This window comes from Falco biarmicus, chromosome 11 (assembly GCF_023638135.1).
Source record: "Falco biarmicus isolate bFalBia1 chromosome 11, bFalBia1.pri, whole genome shotgun sequence".
In the NCBI taxonomy this organism is placed as follows: domain Eukaryota; kingdom Metazoa; phylum Chordata; class Aves; order Falconiformes; family Falconidae; genus Falco; species Falco biarmicus.
In genome coordinates, this window is record NC_079298.1 from 21,771,170 (window position 1) to 21,784,243 (window position 13,074).

A 13,074-nucleotide genomic window follows, 5' to 3' on the forward strand; every position below is an offset into this window, starting at 1 on the left:
CCCTTTGAAAGGGCATTGCTAACACAAGAAAACAGGAAGCAAAACATTCACTTTTTATATAAAAAAGGCAAAGAATTAATAGATTTGCAATAGTAGAATGTTTCCTTTTATGATTGGAGAAATACATCTGGTTATTGCACTCTTTTAAAAAGTTCTCAAAATTATCATAATTTCAACATTGCAATTACTTGAAAGCCAGATAATCAAGTTATTGCCCTGTTTTAAAGAGAAAAGATCTCTTTGCAGGTTTTCCATACATACAGATGGCAAAGAGCACATAAGCCCAAGTGAAGAGCACTGCAATGAATTACAGCTCTTTCCGTGAACAGAAATAAAAATAAGCACATACTTTCAAAGGCTTTTATATATTTGTTTTTGCTTGAGAGCTAGCAGGTTAACAGAGTTTGCAGTACACGACTGGATGCTTTCTACAGAACCTGAGGTGACATACATGGTGCTCCCTTAAATACAAACGTGTAACAGGCACAATGAAAACCTTGCACACTTAACAGAGATCAGGAGCTTGTTACAGCAAGCAAGTTTGCCACGTGGACAGCACATGTCCCATACATTTAGAAGAAGAATCCTGTTTGGTGGAAGTTGTTACAATGGTGTAACTGGAAACATAACAAGCAGCTTCAGATATATAGACACTGGGTTACACTGGAATCAACCATTTCTAAACTCTCTCCGTGGTTTTGAAAATGTAACTGTGTATTATCTGAAACAAAGTTATTATTTTAGACTCAGTTTTCAGTCTGGTTCCCTAATAGCTTTTAATGCTGAATGTCTACTCAAAGGCAAAACGGAGCCTTCCCACTTCTTAGCCCTGCCCATAAAGGATGGTACTAGATTACTGTTTTGCACTACCTCAATTACTTACCAAGGGGTCAAGTTCCATTCACAGCTTAGTTTTTTAAAAAAACAACCAACAATGCTGCTAAATTAAATGGAAATCAAATTTGGACCATTTGAAACTCTTTCTTAGCCAATATACAAAGAACAGGCAGCTTGGTAACTGTACACGCATGAACTATGTACAAGCATACCAGAGAAAACACAAGTAAAGCACAGAGGAAAAAGAAAAAGGAAGTTTCTAAAAAGAAAGTTTTCTTTCTCAACACTTTGCAATTTGACTGGGGGGAAAAAAAAATCCCATTCTTAACCAGTTCAGCAAAGTCATTAACCATAGCTGAACTCTTCTCACATTCAAATGATCTGTGGCAACTTGTGCCAGTACCAAATGCTTCTGAAAAACTTTGCAGTTCAGTTCTTCACTTGCCTGTGGAATTTTTCAAGACAAAGACTCTACCAGCACTGCATACGCTGTGCACGCTCCAAAAGAACAAACTTGAGCAATAAGGCTAACAACTAGTTCACTTGCTTGCTTTGGCAGTGAGCACATTTTGTTACAGTCTGCATTTACAAACTCCGCTCCTGCAGACTACCTGTGCTACAGACTCCACTGTTCCCACCATCAGATACAAGACAAAAGATCTTTAGGACACATCAAGTCAAAGCAAAATGAAAGAGGCAGAAAAGCTTTAAGACAAAACACTCTATTTACTACTATATAAAGCGGGAAATCCAGAAGAGCTAGGGAAAGAAATGACCTACGTTTCCTTCACCATCCACATGACAAAAGTGCTTTGAAAATTTTGGCTTTAGGAAATGCAAGGTGTAACAAATCTCTTCACAAGAACTATAATATTTAATCCGGTAGACTTCCACAACAAAATGTAGGAAACCCTGCAATTCACCACAAGCACAGGTTATACATGAAGATGTTTATGTTGCAGCCCTATGCAGCTTGGACACCTTTCTCCTACCAGATCTACACCTCTCTCTCCAACTTCCCTTGTTGTCTAAGTCTTCATCTTTGCACAATTTTTTTGAAGTTATTTTAAAGGAATGGTAACTTCCATTGATGTGTAGTAACTAATAGTAAAGATTAAACTGCTGCATTTTCCTGTCATTCGATTCCACCATCATACTGACACATTATATGCAGAAAAACAGATTAAGCTGTTAGCCTAAATAACTAGGAACCAACCAAATGACTAGATCACAAAACTAACTCCTAATTTCAGCGTGCTCTTAGTAGCGATGATGTGCTCCTTTATGCCATATGCTCCCAGCAAAGGAAATCTATGTCAGGAACCTAAGAAAAATATAAAGCACTTATTTACCTTTCCATTTTCCCTCTCAAGGAATCTTAAAAAAAATGGTGAACCCACATACTTACTTCTTGTATTATATAATTTGCAGAAGAAAACTGATACTTTTAGATAACTACCAGATCAGATGAAAGGTACTCGCAAGCTCTGCCATCTCTCAATTCAACTGAAGGTTTGTTTCAATAATACTAAGTTCTTCATCTTTCATCAGATATTATTACACTTCAAGTAATGCTAATGTTTGTCTTCACAATGTGCTTAATTTTACAGCTGTATTCATTTGCATCTGTTTACCTACAACATGTATTAGAGTCTGCACGTAAGTCAACCATTACTGTGTAAACTGTGGGTTCACAGATTGCATTTTATTACACATTTTGGCTTCCTAATAATCAGATAAGCCTTACTTCCATTCAGATAAAAAAAAGCACATTTAATGCAGAAAGATGTCACCTGGAATAGATAAGTTTTCAGAACACCTCAAAGGCACGGTGTTGCGTAAGGGCTGCAGTAGGACATGCAGTATTGACTTCACGCTCTTTTCGTAACTCACTCTGTCACTGAAAGGAATTTAAGAACAGGATGCAAACACACTCCCACATTCATTTCAGGTATTCACATTGCTGCCAGACTCTTTATCACCTCATTTCATGACAAAACAAAATTCCCTTTCCAGGATTTTCTTGCTCATAGGAGGGGGAAAAAACCAGGCACCTGACTTGACACATGTTCTCCTGAGTAGCGCAAGTCCTCTGTTGACCCTCTTCCACATGCACAAGGTCTGTGGGGAAACTGTAGTAGCATAAACACTCCAATAATAATTCATCACTAAAAGAAAGCAGTTAGTCATCACAATCTTAACCTTCATGATTCTGAGGCTGTCCTAGCCAGAAACACATTCTTTCTAGAGCATCCCTACTGACATCTGACAACACCTTTCTCTCTGCTGGCTGATCCTGCAAACAGACAACCTTTTAATCTCTTCCTACTAGTCCTTGGAAACTATCCTGATTTCTTTTCAGGCCAGCTATAAGATTCTTAATAGAATTATGGGGCTTTTTTGTATGTATGGGTTTCTTACTGATATTTCCAAGAAAATGCACTGAGCTTGAAAGTCAGACATGGAGCTCCAGAAACCCTACAAAAAGATGAAGACAGCAAGACAGCAGAAGATGTGGAGCTGCTCCTTTGCTCGCCTCCTATTCCCCCCAAATAAACTGTTGCAACAAGGAAGAACCTGGTGTCATACTGGTTGGAAGTGACTGTCTACGAGCAAGTACTGATACTTGGAGCACTGTGAGAACCAACGTAACTTCTCAGAAAACAGGGATTATTGTTATATATAGACTCCTTCAAGATACAGCTAAAGCTGACTGAGATGAGAAAAGGAATGCATTTCAGATGTTATTGGATGCTATTCTTCCACTTCCCAACACCTCTAAATGATGGCCAAATGTGTGGGAAGAATTCAAGAAAACCACAACCTTTTAAAGTTGTCAACATCAGCAGTCATCAGCTAAAAGGAAAGAAAAATTCCTATAAGCACCATGGATCCTACTTCTGGTATGACAAAGTACTGCCATACTGCCAACTTCAAATCACGCACTGATTTGACGACATGTGCAACCAAACATGAAAATCTGTAAAGAAAACATCGAAGTCTGAGTAACTTATCACTCTTAAAAATATCTGATAAAGTTGTTATCTACTTATAATCAGTGCTACATCTGAAAAGTTGAACCCTGGAGTTCAACCCCAACAGAAGTTTTTTAGTTTGGTGGGTGCAGGAGAATAGCCAGAATCCCAGCAACTCAGAAACAGTCTTTTTTTTTTTTTTTTTTTTCCCCTCCAGATTCTGAGGTTTGTCCAATAGTTCTCTGTAGCACTGCTTCAATAAAGAACCTTTAAGCAGATATCCTGTGATCTTCCGCTGTTGATTCTACAAAATCCTCCACCTTTCTACTAACAATTGTACATTACCTTCTCTCTTTGTTGCTGTAAAGAATCCTGCAGCACACCGACCTTGACAGACCAAGCCATGTTAAGCATCTGCTTTCTCCAGGCCTTAGGCATCATCACAGACATATCAACCACAATTATAAATTAGCTGTGATCACTTTAACAAAATTTAAGCCTAGACACAATGCTACTATCAGAGATGCCCAAATCCTCGCCATCATTCAGCTATCATATATATATTCTTACAGCGATGGGTGGGAACTGCTGAATGGCCCTGAAGCAGCTTTGTGCTGCTCCACACTTCTATAAACATAGTTCTAGGAAAAACACTAGAAGACATTGCCAGTACTTGATGTATGAAATTATGTTTGTTTATTTTAAAGTGACCTTTGTGAGGGCATTTTCAAAAACATCTCCTTTCTGCTACACTGAAAGAGTGATCCCAAGAACAATCAGAAGATTGTTCTTGCCAATACTGCCAATGCCATGGTGCCAACACCAAATCAGAGTGAAGACAATACAGGCTCAAAGGGAGCCCGAGAAACTGAAAACACACCAATCTGCTGCATGGCTGCTTACACAGACAGAAATACTATGAAGAGACCAGATGGGATCAAATGCCTTCTTCAATTTTTGTCTTTGAAATCTCTCCATCTATGTAGATTTAAGAAATACACTACTGAAGTATGAAGGTGCAAGTTCGAGCACGCTAGACATGCTGTCTTTAAGTATATGTACTGCAGACTGATATTTGTACTGTAAACTAGGGTACATGATCCAGTGATTTCATCCTCCAGCAGCTTCTGCTTCACACATACACTCCTACTACATTCCTAAGGCCATTCCACCCTTCTGTCTACAGCTGCACAGCACCATGGACATGACTCATAAACACCAGTGGAAACAAGTGCAAACTGCTGTGACTAACCACTTAATGACCTGCAGTTCACACAAGAACTGTAGTGACTCTTCAGTAATTAAAACTCAAGGAAAGATACATCATACTTTTCTGTGAACTAAATGAAATTTCAACTCAATTCATGCTTGTTCAAAATGCCCCTGCAGAGATGCTACTGCCATTTACTTTCACCACTTCAACCTTCTGCAACCCCTACGCTTGCTCCATTTTAACTATCGCTGCAGAAAAATCTACCCCATTTTTTCTACCTTTTCCAAATCAATTTATACTTCTGCACCACATACAGTACCGGTCTCTACAGCCTGTTCAAAAGCTCAGGCTAGGCATTCCCATTCTTTTTCCTTTGTTTTCCTGTACATTTGAGAGAGGGCCAAAACTCTGTTCTTCAAAACCCTTTTTAAACCTTCTATTCCCAAGACTGTTAAAACATTGTGAAAGTAGTGGCTGGGCAGTAAGACTTGCTCATCCAAAACAATCACTGTTTCTTCCCTTATATGTGTGCTGTTGTCTGTTGGCCTTCAGCTGACAATTCTTTAGAGTCAGTGCTTTAGTTGCTGTAGTTACTCAAAATCCAGCTACACATAATTTGAAGTGCTCAAAATAATTTAACCTTACAAAATTAATATGCACATTCCCAAAAGACTGACAAATGCTCAGCAGAATCACAGACTCCAGCAATTCATCTGAAATTCATGTAAATCTAGGTACAGTTTATTCACCAAGCATGGTTGTCACCCAGCTGGTATGTCTTTCAGGAATGTGTATTTGGACTGAAGCATAGGAAAGTTAATCCTTTGCTTTAGTACTGATTAAGATGATGGTGGGAAGAAGAACTGTTCTCCCTGTCTATTCCCTTATCCCAGTTTAAGAATCTCATTGCATTAAACGTCTCTCTACATTAAGATACTGCAAGCAAGCACTAGGAATATATCCCCCTATGTGACATTTAACTACTCAGTTGCACCAATTTCCTGTTAACTAACACAAATTTATAATCCTGTATTACAACTGATCGCTCATTTCCCCTCCTCACATCCCATCATCAAAACAGTTTGCACTTTGACAAGTTTGCACCAATGAGTTGCAACAAATTCAGAACACAACTCCGAGAACGTGCAACCTTAGCATGTAAAAGTGGCAAAAAATGGGCACGGGAGTACTATTCCTTTATTGAAGCTGTTTAGCCAATGTTAGAGATGCTTGATTTTCCTTTCATGCATGTATGTTTCTGTGCTAAATTAACTGGTTTCTGCGGTAGTAGCTGAAATTCTTTACATGCAGAAGTGCCACATTATATTACCAGAAGAGACAAGAAAAATCCACTGGCTCTACATTTTTTTCAGCTACAGAACACAGAGACTGAAGAGACTTTTAAGAAAAACAAGTTGTCAAGTGAAACAAAGCAGTTTTGAAGTATTAAGCAGCATAGCAAGGGTATGGAAGAAGAGATGTGAAATGACTATAGCTTCTATAATACTTTCAGAAGCCAGCAGGTATCTCACAACCTATCACACTATCAGACTGTAGCACAGGAGAAATTGCAGTGCAGTTTTGCCTTTTGCTAATAAAGACGTCCTGCTGAAAGGAAGGGGTACAGCTACAAATAGTATTTTCTGTATCAGAAGATGACAGATTAACAGATGCCTTGCAGCATATATACAGTTAGTAAAACTTCCGATATAGAAATGGTCCATCAATTCTAAAAATGCAAGGAGAGTTATCCTAGCACAACAGTGTAGTTATCTCTTCTGATTTGTTGTGTTCTTAAAAAGAAGGCCTCTAAAATGACTGCTGCCCTGATTAAGAGAAGTGTTTACTAGAAGTAAGCACCTAAGTGCAGGTGAGAAAATAAGATATTTTAAAATCACAGCTGCCTTTTTGCTATGCACTTTCTACCTGCCTTCATTCAGGGACTGAAAAGAAAATAGTCACTTTCACATTTATCTGCAGGATTGTTGTTTGTTAGCCACAGGTACCGTTGTTATGCCCTGCAGTAATCATGGAAAGTTGCTCTCTATTTCAAACTTAAAAGGGGCAGAAAGGAAAATAAATGGTCACATGCGGACAGGAAGAAAGCTGGGGAAGCAATACAGTACTCAGAACAAGTGAACAGGGTGCTCCAGAATCTTTACAAATGAGACCAGGAAACTGCAGAGCTAGAGGGAAACTCTGGGTGTGATGGAAGGATCAATCAAGAAACTTGCCACTACATACAGTATCCTCTGTCCAAAGAAGAGATGGCCTGAAAAGATTATGTTTTCAGGAAGTCTCTAAAAAATAACATACGCTCATATTGGTTGGTGCTTTAAGGAATCTGGGCTCAAGTTTACCTGGCAAGTCATTCATTAACAATAAGGTCCTCATGCCACAATTAATTTCAAACAATGACATAACTGTTCCCATCCCATATAGCACTTCTCTTCCTCTGCTCAGAAGCTGAAAGGCTGGGGCTTAATTAATCTCCACTATTAGAGAGATGGTCTCTCTTTCTGAGACATGTTGTACCGTTCCCCTCATCTCCCTCCCCCAAGACCCAACAGGGCAGGTTTTGGTAATTGTCACCTGTAGCCAGGTTTCCAAAATCCCCATAAAAAGCAAGAAGTGAAGCTTTGGTTCTGCAGTTCCATGTCAAGCAAGCAAAGACAGCAGATGTGAGCATCAAATGGGACCAAAGGGGTGAAGTGTTGAGTAGAACTTCACAACAGAAGAATCTGACTCCAACAATGTACAGAAGGGGTGCAAAAGGCAGACGAGCCAAAACAGAAATGACCCCCAAAAGTTAAAGGATAAAAGGATTTGGTACTGAATGTAAGCAGAGAACAACTATTGTTTTCTGCTTATACAACAAAGCATTCCTTCTACCACAAACATCTACCAGCTTTATGGGTAGCTCTGTTTCACCTCTGAGACAGCAGAGGTCAGATGTGCAGGTGCATGTGTAAGCAGGACACATCAAGAGAAAGAATGGGAAATTCTGGGACAAAACCCACGAAGCTTTGGCAACATCTAAGGAATTCTTCCTTTTGAAAAAACATTTATGTGTGCATGTGTATGCAGCCCTAAATTCACCATACTTGCCTTATTAAAAAAAAAAACCACAAACTCACAGTCTGTTTCAGCTTCTTTAGAAAACAAAACTCATACTAAGAGGAAGTTTCAGGCATTGCACCAAACCCATAACTATTTTTATTTTAAAAAGTCTGTGGTTTTATTAAAATTTCCTCCCCACCTTACCCAAAAATTTAAAGGGAACTAAAGATATTGATCTTCTTCCTGTTAATCTTGCAAGTATTTTCATATCTGAAGAACTACATTGCATTCTATAACACAACAAATAGCATTATTTACTTTTCTCCACACAGAAAACATGCAAAATACATATTTTACTTGATATATTCAAATCACGATAAAATTTTATTTTTATCTTCATTTTCAAAGTGCACCTAACCACATGCTGTTAAGTGCACACACAGTTTATAAAAGTAACACATATTCAAACTAAAATTATGCAACAAATAACACTTTCCAAATCAACAGAACAAAACAAATGCTGTCTAAATACCCACCCCACCCCATTCTTAGAACCCAAAGAAAACCAGACTTTGCAGCACCTGGAAAAGCAAAACAGGCTGCAAATTCTGGCAAGGAAGAAGCAAATCCCCGAACAGTGTGCGCCTCACCAAGTACTGCCCTGCCAGCTCTTTTCCATTACAAAATAACTCAATTCAAGGACTTCAGCAGGTCTCATCTATTGTAGTAATGCCACTAAGAGAAAAGGAAAAGTTTCAGGAACCCAGAACCCAGCCATTGATGGCTTTATACATCAAGACTAACACATTGCTAACTTCCAAATGTACTGCCCTCCAAGGACAAGGTCCTGCCAGAGGACAGAGAGCCTGCTTAAGTTTATGCTGATGAAGTTGCCCTATTAATGTCACGGATACTAGTCACATTTAAAATCGCATATTTTTCCCCCCTGGACAGTTATATAAGATGAGACAAGTATGCAAGTCTCCCCCAAATAAACATGCAGAGCCTTGAAGGGCACAGAACATCCTAAACAACCAGATAAACTAATCTACTACTCTAGAATAACTCCCTGCTGTAGCAATAGAAAGTCCAATGCTAGTTAACAGCACTTTATCTGAAATAATAGGGGGAAAAGCTGACATAGAAAAACAAGAGGAAAAAAAAAAAAAAAAGGCTGGTGATGATTACTCAAACTAAAAGCCTGAACTCTAGCTAAATATACAGTTGGACACAACTATCATACTTTCAGAACTACAGAAATTAAGTGTATTCTTACCATCTGTATGTAGATACTTCAGGCTAGTCTATAAAATACACTTTAAAGACCATCTGCCACATTTTGATCTTTTGCAACCGAGTTCAGTGAGCACTGGAGGACATTAGAGCTACTGGTTTGCCCACTTCCTCAGTGAAAGAATCAAGCTAACCACAACAAGCTGACTCCCACCGCACACCCACCAGATTCAATTTTCCTTTTTTAAGAGCTCTGAACCATGTTAAAAAACTGTTGGATATGAACAGTATGCATTTTGCCAGAGTAAAAAGAAGCTGTTATGCCTTATCTACCTACAAAAAGCTGCAGTTTGTAGCCACATGGATAAAAACAGACGTAGTGTTGTACCTACAATCACATTCAGGACTTCTAGCATAGCCTGGAATTCACAGGGCTTAAAAATGCAAAATCCAGACAGGAGAAAAAGGAGGAAAGATTAAAATTATAGCTCTGCAGTTACAACTCTGCGCTTCTAAGTACACAGACAGTTAAAAGAAAAGCTTTACAAACTAGGGGGGGGTGGGGGGTGGAATTAATTCTGACCAGCCAGTAGGTCAGAACCTCTCATGAACAGTGATAAAACAAAGTATCCAGGGCATTAGGCATTATATGTGATTTAGAGAAATGCACAAATTATTTTGATTTCAAGTCAGTCTGAACAGTACAGCCCTACTGTTTATCAGTGACTATTTTTAAAATGTCAGTATAGACAAAGAATGGAATTTGAACAAAAAGTTGTCTTTGCAAGTGTGAACAGATAAAATGGCTACCGGAAAGACAGCTAGTGAAAAGGAATTAAACCAGCATGTATTCACAAACATCCTCTATAACAGGAAACAGTCAGTGTAAATTAACGTCAGCTTTGTTTGAAGGCTTTAATTAGCATGAAAGATCATTTCTGCAAGATGGTGCGCTTCAACACTTCCTAGGGAAAGGCTCAGCAGAAGGAAGATAGTGATTTAATGCAAATGTGCGACCACACAGTTTCTCCTAAAATATCCAAAGCTCACCTCTTTGAAGAGTCCCATACCACACACAAAGAAAAGGACAGAATTAGTTCATCTTTCTTTCCATAAAACGCTATATTTCTTATACACATACTTTACCAGTAAATTATCTTTTCTCAAATGTCTGAGTTGGACACACATGAAACACTAAGGGCTGTAAATAGGCATGTTACTCTACAAACTGCATAAAAAATTAGTATCTTTGTAAGAAATTGTATCTAGCTTTGATTTTACTACTGTGCTAGATTATCTGTCCTAAATTTTGTATTAAATCCCTTCAAACCATCATGAAGACAGGAAAAAAACAAACCAAACCAACCAACCAAACAAAACCAAAAAAACCCCCACCAAACCCCCAAAAAACAGTGCAGACTGTGCAAATTTGGATCCTATTTCTGGCCTCTTGACAGTTTACAATTTCACTCCAGAACTATTATTAAACTGAATTTCACTTAATTTGTTACAAAGCCTGTTTGTTTCAACAGGAATACAGGCTGGGTTTTTTCCTATCACTTTGCAGGCAATAAAGGAACTGCCAGTACTGAGAAAGGAGTATCTTTTTCCTTTCCTCCACTGTGCTTTAAGCTGATTATGAAGATCACATCTTTATTAGCCTGATTCTCGAAGAACACAAGGTTGGAACCACCATACCCCTTCCATTACTTCTCTCCCTACAAAACAACTTTGGAACTAATGACCTGTTTGACAGTGAGGTATCAAAAATATATTTCTTTCTCACCACTACAAAAAAATAAGTGGCTAGAGGCAGCAGAGGCAATGACTTCCTCCATGACAACTTGCCAAGAGGAAGACTGTGGCACGAGGTTTAAAATTTATTAGTCAAAGGATCCACATAAGAAGAAACACTGAATACCCTAACCACGGAAAAAGCCTTAATTGATGTTTATTCTATACTAAGCACTGAGGAATACATGCAGTAGCACCCGTGACTATGGAATGGATATTTGTGTGTCTTGCAAAAGTATTAATTTCAACTTAAAACCCCAAATGAAGGAAAAACCTTCAGAATATGTCACGCTTCTCCTTCTTCTTTCCCTGGTATGTGGATTGGCATAGATAGTATATATGCAGCCCCACTGAAATTCAAACAAAACACAAGCCTTGTGTAAGAAACATGTCTTTTGGAATCAGATTCTGTTAGTCTTTATGAAACTGTTAGATTTTTTTTATTAGGAAGTTTAGGAACACAGAATACTATAGGTGTCATTTGCCAGACAATCCAAGAAGCAAAGCAGTTACTTGTTCTGCTATCTTGCAGTCACACTGTCTCATGAAACATACAGCACAGTATCAAAACTGGAATCTACTTTTACTATGGAGTATTTACAGAAGATTCTTTGCAAAAGTCTTTGCTCCATTCCATCTTAACAACTCTCAGAAAGTCCTTGCATCTCTACAATGGGGAAACATTTAAGTATCAGGGTCAGCATCAGACCCACAGAGGTAACTACTGCCTTAACCCAAGACTATATCCAACTGGGTACTGTTGACATCCAACTGAAATACTGTAGAATGTTGATAACGGTCTTTGACAGCTGCCATTACCACTACATTCAAACTTGCTGTGACAGTCCTAATTCTGTACTGCTTTTAGGTCTTGTTTACCTGAGTGATATTTGGCTGCATTTATGAAAAAGCATGAAAATGTCGGAAGTCTGTTAAAGTGGAATGTAAGTCAGGGAGAACCACAACCATCCAAGCACACCAGCAGTTCCAAGTAGAGACCATTCCTTAAGTTAATTCAAGTTCTGGTTTGTGCTTTTAACACCACGAGGCTACGACTCATACCTCTCTGGCTTTTGCTTAGAAGTAGGTATGACAAATCTTCCTGGTAAGGACTGCAGACTTGTGATGTGTTGGTCACAGAAAAATTAAAAGTGAGCTTGACATTTCCAGTATTCCTTTATTTGAAATGAAATATGCCTTGTAAGATCTATAAAGAGTCTAAAATTATGCAAATAATAGCGCTAGCATTGCCTGTGAAAACTAGGAAAGTATTGGACAGCGAGGGAAGAACCACTTACCCTTCCCAAAATGCTAGAATAGAGAAACAAGAATTATTCTACTTCCCTGGAGCAGATACTAGTCAAGATAGCTGCACAAGACTATGAGTATCAGCATAGTGAAATGAAGCATTTGATACAGCAAGTATTCTTTCCCTCCGGAAGAAAAGCAGGAAAAATGTCTGGGCTGACCTCCTTCCTCATGCGCACAAGTGTGAAACTTTAGTATTTAAAAAGAGCTTGGAAATTCTGGGTTTCATGACGACAGCCAGAAGACACAGGGCAAAAAAAACAGTACAGGTTCTATCAACAGATCTGCATTGGAACAATTTTACTTTTAAATAAAGGCATCATAATATAAGGCAAAGCTAATAAAGATGACCCGCAGACCAGGTGTCAAAGAGAAAATCCACTTGTGCTTTATTTGCATTTAATTGTCAACATCAGATAATAAAGAATATTAAGCACAAGCAGCTTTACAGTTTTACAGGCTGAAATAGAAATTCCCTCTTGAACGTCCTTCACTTTAAAGAGGGAATTCTTATTTTTACCAGTAAAATCAACCTCCAGGCATTTTCAAGAGCTCAGCTGCTTTTAACTTTGGCCATTTAATTATTTCTAAAAGAATCTAAAAATCAGATATAGGCTTTCTCAAGAAAGAAAACTTTTTTCCCCTTGAACTATC

At 38.4% G+C, this 13,074-nt stretch overlaps 1 protein-coding gene across 7 annotated transcripts in view; it reads right to left on the reverse strand.

The window, feature by feature from the left end:
- Nucleotides 1-13,074, reverse strand: part of BCAR3 (BCAR3 adaptor protein, NSP family member) — a 115,367-nt gene that overhangs the window by 38,326 nt on the left and 63,967 nt on the right. The window lies entirely within an intron of this gene.